At 29.6% G+C, this 13,629-nt stretch overlaps 1 protein-coding gene across 2 annotated transcripts in view; it reads right to left on the minus strand.

Annotated features, from left to right (window-relative positions):
• LOC129809416 (uncharacterized) overlaps nt 1-13,629 on the minus strand; it is a 58,290-nt gene that overhangs the window by 13,399 nt on the left and 31,262 nt on the right. The window lies entirely within an intron of this gene.

Consider the following 13,629-nt stretch of genomic DNA (forward strand, 5'->3'; position numbering starts at 1 on the left):
AACAGTTTTTCTTTTTTTTTTAATGAACTCTTCGTTCAAAGTTTTTTTCTTAGCAGCTATAAATGAATTTCCAATTGGAGATACAAGTGATTGAGCATTTTTCAAATCTATCCCTGCGGCATCGTTTTCAATGAAAGGTTTTGCAAATTGTGCAATAAAGTCGTGTGGCTCTCATTAATATTGAAATTGTCATTTATTGTATGTCGCGTGGGCGTCTTACATGAATCGATTCTGTTTAGGAAAGTCTTAATTTTCATTCATTGTGAAAGACCAAGAATTGTCTCTGTGTGAATTTTAATTCAAAAACTGCATGTTTGCCTACGACTTTTGGTCCACTTAATTATGCCAAGAATGCCATAAAAACCTTTCTAAACCCAAATTATAGGTATGTATTTTTATTTTAACTTTTATGTTCTTCCCTCCAGCTGCAGTTCTTTTGCAGTTATTCTCGTGCATTCTAACAATCTGTGAAAATTTTCTGAATGTTAATGACTATATCATAGAATTTAGCTTCCGACTTTTCCCACACACTTCACCCATCCAACTGATTCCATTTCGAGATAAATACAACTTTTTTTACCGTTGGGAACTAATTTATTTGAGTCTGTTTTAAATGCCATTTTAGATATCATTCAAAGATTCCATTCAATAGTACTTCACCTCAAAATTATTATAACTCTTAAGAACACATATTTGAAGGTCAACTTTTCCTTCAATTATTTCTTTATAATACTTTATCTACAAAAATTGTAATCGTGTAAAATAATAATATATATTAATAATAAATTATATAATAGTGTAAAATAATTGATGACACCAAATATTTAATTGCTTGGAGATAAAGTATTAGGAGAATTCGGAGAACCTGAACAAGTTTACCAATAAAAATGTTTTAAAAGGCATTTGCTCCTAAAGTGTTAGTTCGAAACTTGTTTGTTAAATATAAATTTAAATTTGTTAAATTTGTTAGTTGGGAACTAATTTATTTGAGTCTGTTTTAAATGCCATTTTAGATATCATTCAAAGATTCCATTCAATAGTACTTCACCTCAAAATTATTATAACTCTTAAGAACACATATTTGAAGGTCAACTTTTCCTTCAATTATTTCTTTATAATACTTTATCTACAAAAATTGTAATCGTGTAAAATAATAATATATATTAATAATAAATTATATAATAGTGTAAAATAATTGATGACACCAAATATTTAATTGCTTGGAGATAAAGTATTAGGAGAATTCGGAGAACCTGAACAAGTTTACCAATAAAAATGTTTTAAAAGGCATTTGCTCCTAAAGTGTTAGTTCGAAACTTGTTTGTTAAATATAAATTTAAATTTGTTAAATTTGTTAGTTGGGAACTAATTTATTTGAGTCTGTTTTAAATGCCATTTTAGATATCATTCAAAGATTCCATTCAATAGTACTTCACCTCAAAATTATTATAACTCTTAAGAACACATATTTGAAGGTCAACTTTTCCTTCAATTATTTCTTTATAATACTTTATCTACAAAAATTGTAATCGTGTAAAATAATAATATATATTAATAATAAATTATATAATAGTGTAAAATAATTGATGACACCAAATATTTAATTGCTTGGAGATAAAGTATTAGGAGAATTCGGAGAACCTGAACAAGTTTACCAATAAAAATGTTTTAAAAGGCATTTGCTCCTAAAGTGTTAGTTCGAAACTTGTTTGTTAAATATAAATTTAAATTTGTTAAATTTGTTAGTTGGGAACTAATTTATTTGAGTCTGTTTTAAATGCCATTTTAGATATCATTCAAAGATTCCATTCAATAGTACTTCACCTCAAAATTATTATAACTCTTAAGAACACATATTTGAAGGTCAACTTTTCCTTCAATTATTTCTTTATAATACTTTATCTACAAAAATTGTAATCGTGTAAAATAATAATATATATTAATAATAAATTATATAATAGTGTAAAATAATTGATGACACCAAATATTTAATTGCTTGGAGATAAAGTATTAGGAGAATTCGGAGAACCTGAACAAGTTTACCAATAAAAATGTTTTAAAAGGCATTTGCTCCTAAAGTGTTAGTTCGAAACTTGTTTGTTAAATATAAATTTAAATTTGTTAAATTTGTTAGTTGGGAACTAATTTATTTGAGTCTGTTTTAAATGCCATTTTAGATATCATTCAAAGATTCCATTCAATAGTACTTCACCTCAAAATTATTATAACTCTTAAGAACACATATTTGAAGGTCAACTTTTCCTTCAATTATTTCTTTATAATACTTTATCTACAAAAATTGTAATCGTGTAAAATAATAATATATATTAATAATAAATTATATAATAGTGTAAAATAATTGATGACACCAAATATTTAATTGCTTGGAGATAAAGTATTAGGAGAATTCGGAGAACCTGAACAAGTTTACCAATAAAAATGTTTTAAAAGGCATTTGCTCCTAAAGTGTTAGTTCGAAACTTGTTTGTTAAATATAAATTTAAATTTGTTAAATTTGTTAGTTGGGAACTAATTTATTTGAGTCTGTTTTAAATGCCATTTTAGATATCATTCAAAGATTCCATTCAATAGTACTTCACCTCAAAATTATTATAACTCTTAAGAACACATATTTGAAGGTCAACTTTTCCTTCAATTATTTCTTTATAATACTTTATCTACAAAAATTGTAATCGTGTAAAATAATAATATATATTAATAATAAATTATATAATAGTGTAAAATAATTGATGACACCAAATATTTAATTGCTTGGAGATAAAGTATTAGGAGAATTCGGAGAACCTGAACAAGTTTACCAATAAAAATGTTTTAAAAGGCATTTGCTCCTAAAGTGTTAGTTCGAAACTTGTTTGTTAAATATAAATTTAAATTTGTTAAATTTGTTAGTTGGGAACTAATTTATTTGAGTCTGTTTTAAATGCCATTTTAGATATCATTCAAAGATTCCATTCAATAGTACTTCACCTCAAAATTATTATAACTCTTAAGAACACATATTTGAAGGTCAACTTTTCCTTCAATTATTTCTTTATAATACTTTATCTACAAAAATTGTAATCGTGTAAAATAATAATATATATTAATAATAAATTATATAATAGTGTAAAATAATTGATGACACCAAATATTTAATTGCTTGGAGATAAAGTATTAGGAGAATTCGGAGAACCTGAACAAGTTTACCAATAAAAATGTTTTAAAAGGCATTTGCTCCTAAAGTGTTAGTTCGAAACTTGTTTGTTAAATATAAATTTAAATTTGTTAAATTTAAATTTAACAAACAAGTTTCGAACTAACACTTTAGGAGCAAATGCCTTTTAAAACATTTTTATTGGTAAACTTGTTCAGGTTCTCCGAATTCTCCTAATACTTTATCTCCAAGCAATTAAATATTTGGTGTCATCAATTATTTTACACTATTATATAATTTATTATTAATATATATTATTATTTTACACGATTACAATTTTTGTAGATAAAGTATTATAAAGAAATAATTGAAGGAAAAGTTGACCTTCAAATATGTGTTCTTAAGAGTTATAATAATTTTGAGGTGAAGTACTATTGAATGGAATCTTTGAACACAATCTTTTCAATACAATTTGTGTAGGTGCAGTACAACTTAACTAAATTTTCTATCTATACTGAAATGTTATCTTCCACTAAAAGAAATATCTTTTAAATATCTTTATGAAAACTATGAATTTTTTAAAGTGAATTCCATTCTTTTTAAACTAAATTGAATGAAAATGTAAAACTACAACAACGCTGATGACAAAAAAAAAATAACTTTATTACCTTTAAGAGATTCTAGCCAGTCATTTGTTAAGTAAAATTTTCTAACTTTAGAATCAAAATAAATCACATATAGATATAGCTTTTTTGTTGTTCAGGTTAAGGGGTTTAATTTAGCAAAATTTAAAATCTATAACAATTTATCTCTTTAATGGCCTCTACACATTGGGAGCAATTTTCGTCAAAAATTGCTTTTTTGAAGGAAATTCCCTGCAGCGTTGTAGGGGGAAACGTCAAATTTCTGTCAAAAACGCAATTTTTGACGAAAATTGCTCCCAATGTGTAGACGCCTTAAAGCAAAGCTTTTTTTTAAAGCAAAGACGATAAAATATCTACAAGGTTCCAATTTCCAATCCAAGCAATGCTCCTTAAAAAGAAATAACAAAAAAATCAATTCGTATTAAAAATATTACATTTCAAACTTAAGACTTTGGCAGTTGAATACAACTATGCCGAAATTTGGTACAATTATCCTACCTCAACTTTCTAAAAGTAATATAATGCAGTGAAATTTTTATGAAAATGTATTTAGAAAAAATGGGAAATGGATTTAGATTTCATAAAACTTTTCAAATTTAAAAGGCGTTCTTGTGCGCTTACTAACCAAATTTAATTTTCTTTGCCTGTTAAGCTGTAATGCTAGGGAATGGGATGAGCGATTTGTATTAGAAGTATTCTAAAAACGTGTCACAAGTGGAGATTGTAAAATAAATTTATTGGTTTTGAAATGTATCTCAAGTGGAATGGTGATTCTTTCTTTTTGGGTTAGATAAATGGCAAATGTTGGACAAAATATACTAAACAGTTGAAATTATATCACCGTTTGCATAGTAATTATGAGAAAGTGAGTTTAAAAGCAAATCTGTGAAAAATCACACAAGACTGGTAATTTCAGTATTGTGATATCTGAAAGTACCGCTCAATTCATGATATTTCCTCACACTGCGGGAGCTTCTTCATTTCTTCTTCAACGTATTGTATAATACTTTAGTGAAAATAGGTGTTGTGCATTTTTTTTTTTTTTTTAAATTCTTCTGGTCAGAGCCAAATACAATATTGAGATTCCAAAGGCCACAGAAATAATTTATCATTTTGGTTGTAAATAATAAATACACAATTTTTATAATTTACCACAATCATGTTGGAATTGTTTTAAATTGCCCAATAAATCGAGGTGATGTATTATAGAAATAATGAGGCGGGTATAGCACTTTACGAAAGCTATATATAACTTTTTTTTGGATATTTATGTGCATGCTGAATTTCTTTTGACGCACTTCTGTTGAAGGAAGTATGTCAAAATATTGCAACATAATTCACAAAAAATGAACACAGTACAAACACTCCTGAAAATATGTTTTTAACCATCTGTATGAATAGCTCTTCAAAATGCTTTGAAATTGAGCCACTTCGAAATTCCAGCGATTTCCTCGCAAGTCTATTGAGGAGAATTGTCTGAGAAAATTGCAAGAAAACGATGAATGAGATGATGGCAAAAAATACTTTATTGAAAATTAATATTCATTTTTACTTTCTCCGAAATCTAATACATCATCATTGTATGAATATAATGAACAAAATTCAATAGGTATTGAATGGCGACATGTGCAGAAAATTAAATTTAAAGTAATCACCATCCGAACGGGACATGTCGTTAGAAAATGAAAGTCTCGAGTCAATGTAAGTCAAGTGGAAGTTGTAAAAATCCCAGTTTTATTTCGGAAGCGACGAAGAGGAAGTTGTATGATGTTTCTTATAGGATTTTTTCTGTGTAATAACACACCCATATATAAATGAATTCCTTCAGTTCTCTTATGATTTTCTATCTTCACAACGCATTGACAGACATTGATATTTTGCTGGACTATGATAATTAGTTAATAATGATGTTTTACTATTTCCCTTCACGATAAACTGATAATTTTTTCTACATATGTTCAGTAAGAAACTATTATTAAATTTAAAATTTTATTTTACATAAATACCTCTAGATAATAGTTTTAGATTAAACCTTGATGACTGATTAATTTTGGGAACTTGTACAACTTTTGATCGATGCAATTAGTGAAATGAATGTTGGATCTTTCGCTTAGATTAATTTTTCTTATGCAAACGTTAGACGGGGACATAAGAGTTCTTTGAATAGAATGAAAACGATTATGCTGCTAGATGATTTCTTTTTAATAGAAAAGCATTATGGTGATTATGCTAAATTATTTCTCATACAAATAAAAGAATAAGACTTCGCAGAATACTGGTATTTTGGAGTTTTGAATTTTTCAAACCTCCTAGACAGATTTATGGCTTGAGCTGAGAGACGGCTTAGTGGGAAACTGATAGGAATGTAGCCTAATCATTATTTTGATTTAATTACTCTAAGCCGTTTCTCAGCTTAAGTCGTGTGTCCAAAACATAAGAGTTGGCCATATAGTTTATTTAGTTTATTTATTTATAGTTTAGAAGTTTTATAACAAGACGATTTAATTAAAAAACATTTAGCCACTTAGGATGGTTTGAATTTGAGCAATTAAACCTTAACTCTTAAAAATCAGTGATGTTGTTTTGTGTTGTTTGCTATTTAGAAATTGGCAACATTTGAGAACAAGATTAAACGTAAAGTCTAAATTCCGTGTTCTATTCTCCGCAAGGCGTGTAAGACATTTAATTTTGTGGTTTTCCAGGTTTAGAAAAGTTCTTTAACAATTGTACATTTCAATTGTTTGGAAATGCAAGCATAATTCGAGAAAAAACATATTTTTTAGGAAAAATGAAGTTAAAAATTAACAACGAAACAAACGAGAAAAGGTTGTCCAGATAATAAAATTAGTCGAAATATGGCCAGGACTGAAAGACCTTTCGAATAAATCTAAATGTATCCCAAACATTTAAGAAATACGTTCTATAATTTTATTAAAGTTTTCTTAGATCGTTTAGGGAATTTGTAATGGCAAAAGCCCTTAAGACAATCGCGTAGATGAACGTCTTGGCAGCTCGAGGTTAATCGCTATACGATTTAATCCCTACGATCATCCCATATGAAGAAACTCTTATTAGTAATCCTCTAGGATACCCCTCCCGAAGGGGTAACTCAAATCCTAACCATGATGTCAATTCATCTACCAACGAGAAGGTTTAACCATTGTAAAGAAGTTAGTGTTAACAAAACTAAAAGGAGAAAGGGTTCAAGGTCATTGCTTAGTAGAGTTATTAAACACGATAAACGGCGTAGAGAAAAAGTAGCTATTCTCTTTAAAATGTATCCACAAATAGAAAAAGTAGCTGGAATTGTTTCCGTAAAATGAAAAGGGTATAGGGGAAACTGAAGCACCACCAAACACGGAATAGCACCAAACACTGCGATTTTTTAAACGGATATTCGACTTCAGAGGACAGGACTTATAGAAATTTATAGGCATTATAGGGACGCTTGTCCACAAAAGAAATGATCGAGATAGTCCAAGTAGTTTAGAAATAAAAATTACTGTTTGGTGGTACTCCGTGTTTGGTGGTGCCCCAGTTTTCCCTAAGCTAAATATGTCACATTTCTCTCGTTTATAGGGAGTTCACCAAAAGACCCTAAGTCGTTATATCTCACCGTTTAACCTTGCACAACATCGAATCCAAATAATAATGGCAAAATATGGCTTATATAAAGAGTGCAAAACGTAATTCAATAAGTATATCGAAAAATCAAGAAAACACATATAAATATTGTTCTTTCCGTAGAGCTCGAGCAATAAAAGTGAAATATGATCTCTATCTTTTTATAATTAAAAAAATTGCCATAAAATCTCTTCCACCTTTTAACAATTGAATTTCATCCTCAGATTTTTTTTATGTAAAATATATGCTCATCAGCAATACCTGGATGTGTTGTGTGGGAAAATGTTGTTCATTTTGAGCAAAGATCGTTAGAGTATGAATGAGGAACAGAATGCCTTTAGAAGGAGAGAATATGACTTCATTTCCTGCTGGTGGATTCACTTGAAGGAACACCTGAAGGTTTTTAGAATAGGATGAAGAGCACAAAGAATGCGTATTTGCTTTCTACTCGAAAGTATCCGGTATAATGAAATGTGTAACCCACAATCTCAACTCCAGGGGAAATCGAGGAAGAAGAGAAGAACAAGTGAGGAAACACCCATATAATTGCGTTTGAAGACCAAAGAGACAAACTTGTCTTCTCCTCAATTTTGCGCCCCTTCTTGTTCCCTGGTCAGTGCTCATCGGAGCATGTGCGGTGCTCCGATCTCAAAATTGTCTTTTGCATCTCTAGTTCCGTTTACTGGACAGTTGGAAACAAGTTTTTCTGCAACAATCCACCTAAAAACGCATCGTAAATACAGGAAAGATTGTGTCGCGTAACTCGTTACACGGTGAATTGATTGCATAATTTCCATTCAATTGTCGTCGTTTGCAGATAATTTATAGAATATTGATGGCATCGTCATTATGTCAGTTTATAGGAAGGAGATTATTGAGATATCACTCATCTGTCGCATATATCACTTTTATTGCACCAAAGTGATTCTCTCTAGCATAAGCACACCAATTTGTAGTCCATTGTCGTTATTAGCCTTAACATATGCCAATTAACTCGGTTTTTTTTCTTGTCTCTGGGCTTTAGAAAATCTTTCATCAGAAATCGGTCAATTAGGAAATAATATACTTTAAAAATTTTATAGGCACTCCTATAGTAGTGGGAAAGACATATGTGCGATATTAGACGAAAAACCATTCAGTTTCATTTGGGAGGAGATCACAAAAAACGCCTCAAATGCCAAGATTTTTGTATCATTTCGACCGTGACAGAGATAATTTTGCGAATGGCTGAATTAGATAATAAGAGTGCCTTTCCAATTTTAGGAAACTTCTGCATATATATCTTCAATATGACTTAAATAAACTATTAAAATAAACAGTCCTTGTAATGTGAAAATTCAACGAAAGAGTTATTTGAATAATTTCTAATATTTGACTGCAAAAAATGTCTTTTTTACGTTTTACTTTCATTACAAACACGCTATTTCAACAATAAAATATATGATGTTTTATTGGACACTTAATATAATTATTCGTTTGCCGGTTTGTGTTTTTATTAAGAGAAGCGTGGGGCAATTTCATATAGAGATAAGAGGTAAAATTTTCAATTTATACACTTGTAGTGATTATTTCATTCAAATTAAATTAGTTTAATTTGTATTGTAATTTAAAACTCTAAATAATCCATAATAACAATTAAAGGGATAAATAATAAACATATCAATTTCTTGCTATCCCTTTCATTATCTGGAATTTAAATGTTATTAAAAATAATGCAAGAAACTTTAATGAGTAAGAAATGAAATTCAGTCAGCAAATAATTAGAATAAATTCTAATTTTAGTCTACAATTTTTAATCATACAATTCAACATCCTGAAAATTTGAATCATACAATTCAAAATCCTGAAAATTTTAATCATACGATTCTAAATCCTGACCTAATTTAATTTTTTATTGCTCAATAGTACTGCGTCTTGAAGTAACAATTGGTCTGATAAATTTATTTTATTAATGTTTTAAAAATTATATGTTCAACTGGAACCCATAATTGTAACAGCACATAGTATTTTTCAATTTTTGTGTTTTTGCAGGACTTAAAGGCAATGTAGTCAATTCTGTTGATCTATACATAAAAAGGAAAAATAATGGTATTAAATGACGTAATTCGTAAACATATCTAGTTCGTAATTTCTAAATTTTCTTACTATTTTATATGGGCAAAAAAAAAACACGAAGAAGTAAGCTTGCGCATAAGGACACAAATAGACTGAAGATGATCTTTGAGAATATTCAATGATTTTTGTACAGGAAATCTATGCAAAGAATATCTAATTGATGATCCTAAGTCCTCAGTGTATAACAATTTGAGATAAATCTCGACTACCAAATTTTACGAGGTGAACGACAAATTCCTCGGCGGTTGATTGTATTGAAAATAGGTGTGATTATGAAGGAATCACACCTAATAAACGTGCCTTTGATTCTCAATGATCAGCCTGAATCTGTTTGGACTCTAAAGCTTGTATTTCCTCGCAGTCTTCCTTTTGTCTCTTTTCCCATTTGAAATAGACAGGAAATCTCAAAATTCCAAACTAAATTTTACACTATAAATCAACCTCTAATTTTACATATTTTTTAAAATAATTTTTGTTGTGCGATAATCTTTATTACAACAAATCAAATATGAAACTCGCAGTCTTGTTTCTTTTAATAAAACCAAGATTTTCCATATCTCTCTTTGGAGATTACAAGTGATAGGGGGAAGTGGGGCACTTTTAAAAGTGGGGCACCTTTGAAATTGTGATTTTTCACCTATTTTTTAAATAAAATTGAGCCTTATCGTGTATAATTTAGCTGCACAAACAGACTGGGAAGCTAAATTACATTATGATATGGCTCAATTCTATTTAAACATGGGACAAAAATCCCAATTTCAAAGGTGCTCCACTTTCAAAGGTGACCCACTTCCCCCTAACTCACTTTTTACGAATTTGAAATATAACGCATTTAGGGCGAAGTGGGGCACCTTTGAAGTGGGACAGATTTGAAAATGGGCTTTCTTCTCCCATTTTTAAATGGAATTGAACCTTATCACAATGTACCTTCGTAATTGGTTTGCTGAGCTGAATTATATCGTAATAATTTCATTTAAAAATAGGAAAAAGCGAAAAAAGCCCAATTTTAAAGCTGCTCGAGTTTAAAGGTATCCCACTTACCCCTACTTAGAAAGAGAATTTAACAAATTTCAGATATTATGAATTACTAAATTTTGCTATTAGAAATATTTTTCAAAATTTTACTTTAATTTCATTGCATGCGCAATTTGTTAGAAATAAAGGGACATAAAATAGATTAACCGTTCATACATTTGGAGACAAGGGGCTCAACTCGATCAAGCAACTCGATCCTTTTGTGATTCTTATTTCACAAAAATTTGCGCATCATTTAAAATAACAGAGAGCTAACTCAGGCAAAAACATATTTTGAAAGGTAAACCAATCCAAATTTCGATGTTCATATCAATGCTCATTTAGAAAAGAAATAAATTGTTTTTGTTGAGACATTTGAATTAGATAATTATTTACACAAAGTTGAATTTTACATGCTATCTTTTGAAAAGTTGCTCAAAATTAATTGGCAAAATGAATTGTAATTTCCAAGGAGCGATATGATAAAATTTATATAATTACAGTAGACTCTCACTCAATCGGCTCTTTTTCAATCGGGCGACAAATTTTGTTGACAATTTTCACGTTTAATTATGAAGCTAATTCGCTCAAATTCGCTATAGTTCTTCCTATTTTATCGTGATTCTTTATAATTGAGCACTTTTTGTGGAATTTACAAAGGCTTTGACGCTCAATTCTATCGCTAAACCGGATGACATTTCGCCTCATATTCCCGATTGAGAGAGAATCTACTGTATTCATGGTTTAATGTACCAAATTTTTATACATCGACGAAAATTTATAAATTAAAGAATATACTTCAGTAGAGATGGATTTTACTTAATAGTTCAAATATAAATTTCGATATTTCAAGACATTTGCTGAAGCAATCGATTAAAAACATGTAAATATCCTTTATTTGTACAAATAACACTATTAAGTAACGAATTATTTATTACACGAATATTTTATTTCATTTAATATGAAACTAAATAAAAAATCTGAGATAATTTGAACTTTAAACTTTTTAAGCTTTTTCTATTAAATGAATTAACAAACCAAATTCAATTTACTGTATGAATCAGTCTCGATCTCCCCTATATTCCCCGTATATTTATTTTTTTTATGAATCCCACAATATTTGAAACGAAAATGTATGTCAAATAGTGACAGATTGAGGAAAATTATTTACCCAGAAAACCACTTAACCGAGTTTTCAAATACCACAAATTACGGTTGGATGGAAACGCTAAACAACGTGCAGTTTGTTTAAGGAAAAACAATATTGTTTTGAACTTCAAATATCAAACGCGTATTAAATCTTGAGTGCAATTTTCACGATAAGAGCTGTTTGTTTATGTTGCACACCGGATGAATTAGTTGCTGGAGACAATCATTGCAGTTTTTTTTTGCTCCCAGACCGCGAGAAAAAAAGGCACATAGGTACTTATAAGAGTCTGAAGAAAAATTAAAAATCCATTGTATGCAAATAAATTCTTTTGACGCAAGGATAGAGTTCTTTTTTCCAATTGTACAATATGTTTTGAAAAAAAAGCACAAAGAAATGAAGAAAATTGTACTTTGTGTTTGTTGATTCTTGAAGGTGTGCAGAAAGGTGATTTGTACAAGGAAAATTAATTTTGAAATAATACACCTTTTCATTCAGACTTTATTGCTTTACGTTTTTATTTTTAATAGGAGCTGGTGAGATAAAATTGGATTTTTTTTTATCCAAATGATTTCTCCCATTTTAAGTGGTTTTATTATTGAGTTCATGACTTTGATGGAGTTGTCAATTGGCCTCATTCCTCATCAATATCTTACCAATCTTTGCTGCAAGGTCGTTTTCTTGTGAACAAATATGTATAATTTTCTTTCCAAATATTCACACATTTTGAGATGTTGTTTAATGTTCAATTTCTATGGCTATAGTACAATGTATAAATCCCTAAGTTTATTAACCGAGAGGTTGAATTTTCTCGACATCATGAACTCTCTCAGGTGAACAGCAAATTCCGCGGCGGTTGATTGTATTGAAAATACACGTGCCTTTGAACACAATAGGTGTCTCAAAAAATGTATTGAGAATACTAAAGAAGTGTGGTATGGTCTAAAACAGGTTCTCTAGTCTTACTGTTAAATCCAGAGATATTATTAATTAATATCGTGGCTTTTGAATTTACGAAAGAAGACCATTTGATCGTGTTTTAGATCGAAAGCAAGAAAAATAAATGCTCTCTTTGAGAGTGAAAGATTACTGATTTCAATCAATATGTGCGGCATCATTTAATTGTGTTAAATGTACTAAAAATCATGTGATTCCTTTCTCTTTTCTCTATCAACCACTCTCCAGAGGCACATGATATAGAGACATCCAAAAGAAATATATAGCGATTGCTCGAGTGATATTAATGATAATTGAAATGCGCATCTTATTTGTTGTAAGTAAATAGAAAACTGTGTAAAATTGCTCATCTTGAAGAGAGAGAGATAGGACCAAAAAAGAATACTCGAGACTTTTTCTTGCATCTATATCCAATGCGAGATGATTTCTCCTGACGATCGCAGAGTGAAGATCACTATATACTATACATACATGGGGGATTATTTTGTAGAGCTCCTCCTTTAAATCGTTTACCATGCTGATACAATGCTGAGCCTGATGATACAATAATTTCAACCTGAGCCAGGGAACTGCCAGTCAATTGAGAAAATAATCCACTTGACTTATTCAATTAATTCTAAGAATGCACTTATTACGGGCTCATTTGAATTAAAAGAAAAAAAAGCAGATCACTTAAGTAAACGCATTAGTATAAGGAATTTTTAATTTTGAACTCGTGCATGTAATGGGAAAATAAAATGAGATATAAAGTGTCGCTTCAAGTATTACGCGTAAATTTAATGAAATTACAAGTTTTGCGTCAAAAATTTTCATTCTCATTGTCGATTCACGCTTCGTTAGCATTGGTTTAATGAGCTATCTTTTTTCATGAATGAATCTCTCCTATTCACTTTTCAATCCATTATGCGCTACTGTAACGTGATATACAAGTACTTGGGGTATTTTGCTCCATTTACACAATTTTTTTTCTGCAC

This window comes from Phlebotomus papatasi, chromosome 1 (genome assembly GCF_024763615.1).
Source record: "Phlebotomus papatasi isolate M1 chromosome 1, Ppap_2.1, whole genome shotgun sequence".
In the NCBI taxonomy this organism is placed as follows: domain Eukaryota; kingdom Metazoa; phylum Arthropoda; class Insecta; order Diptera; family Psychodidae; genus Phlebotomus; species Phlebotomus papatasi.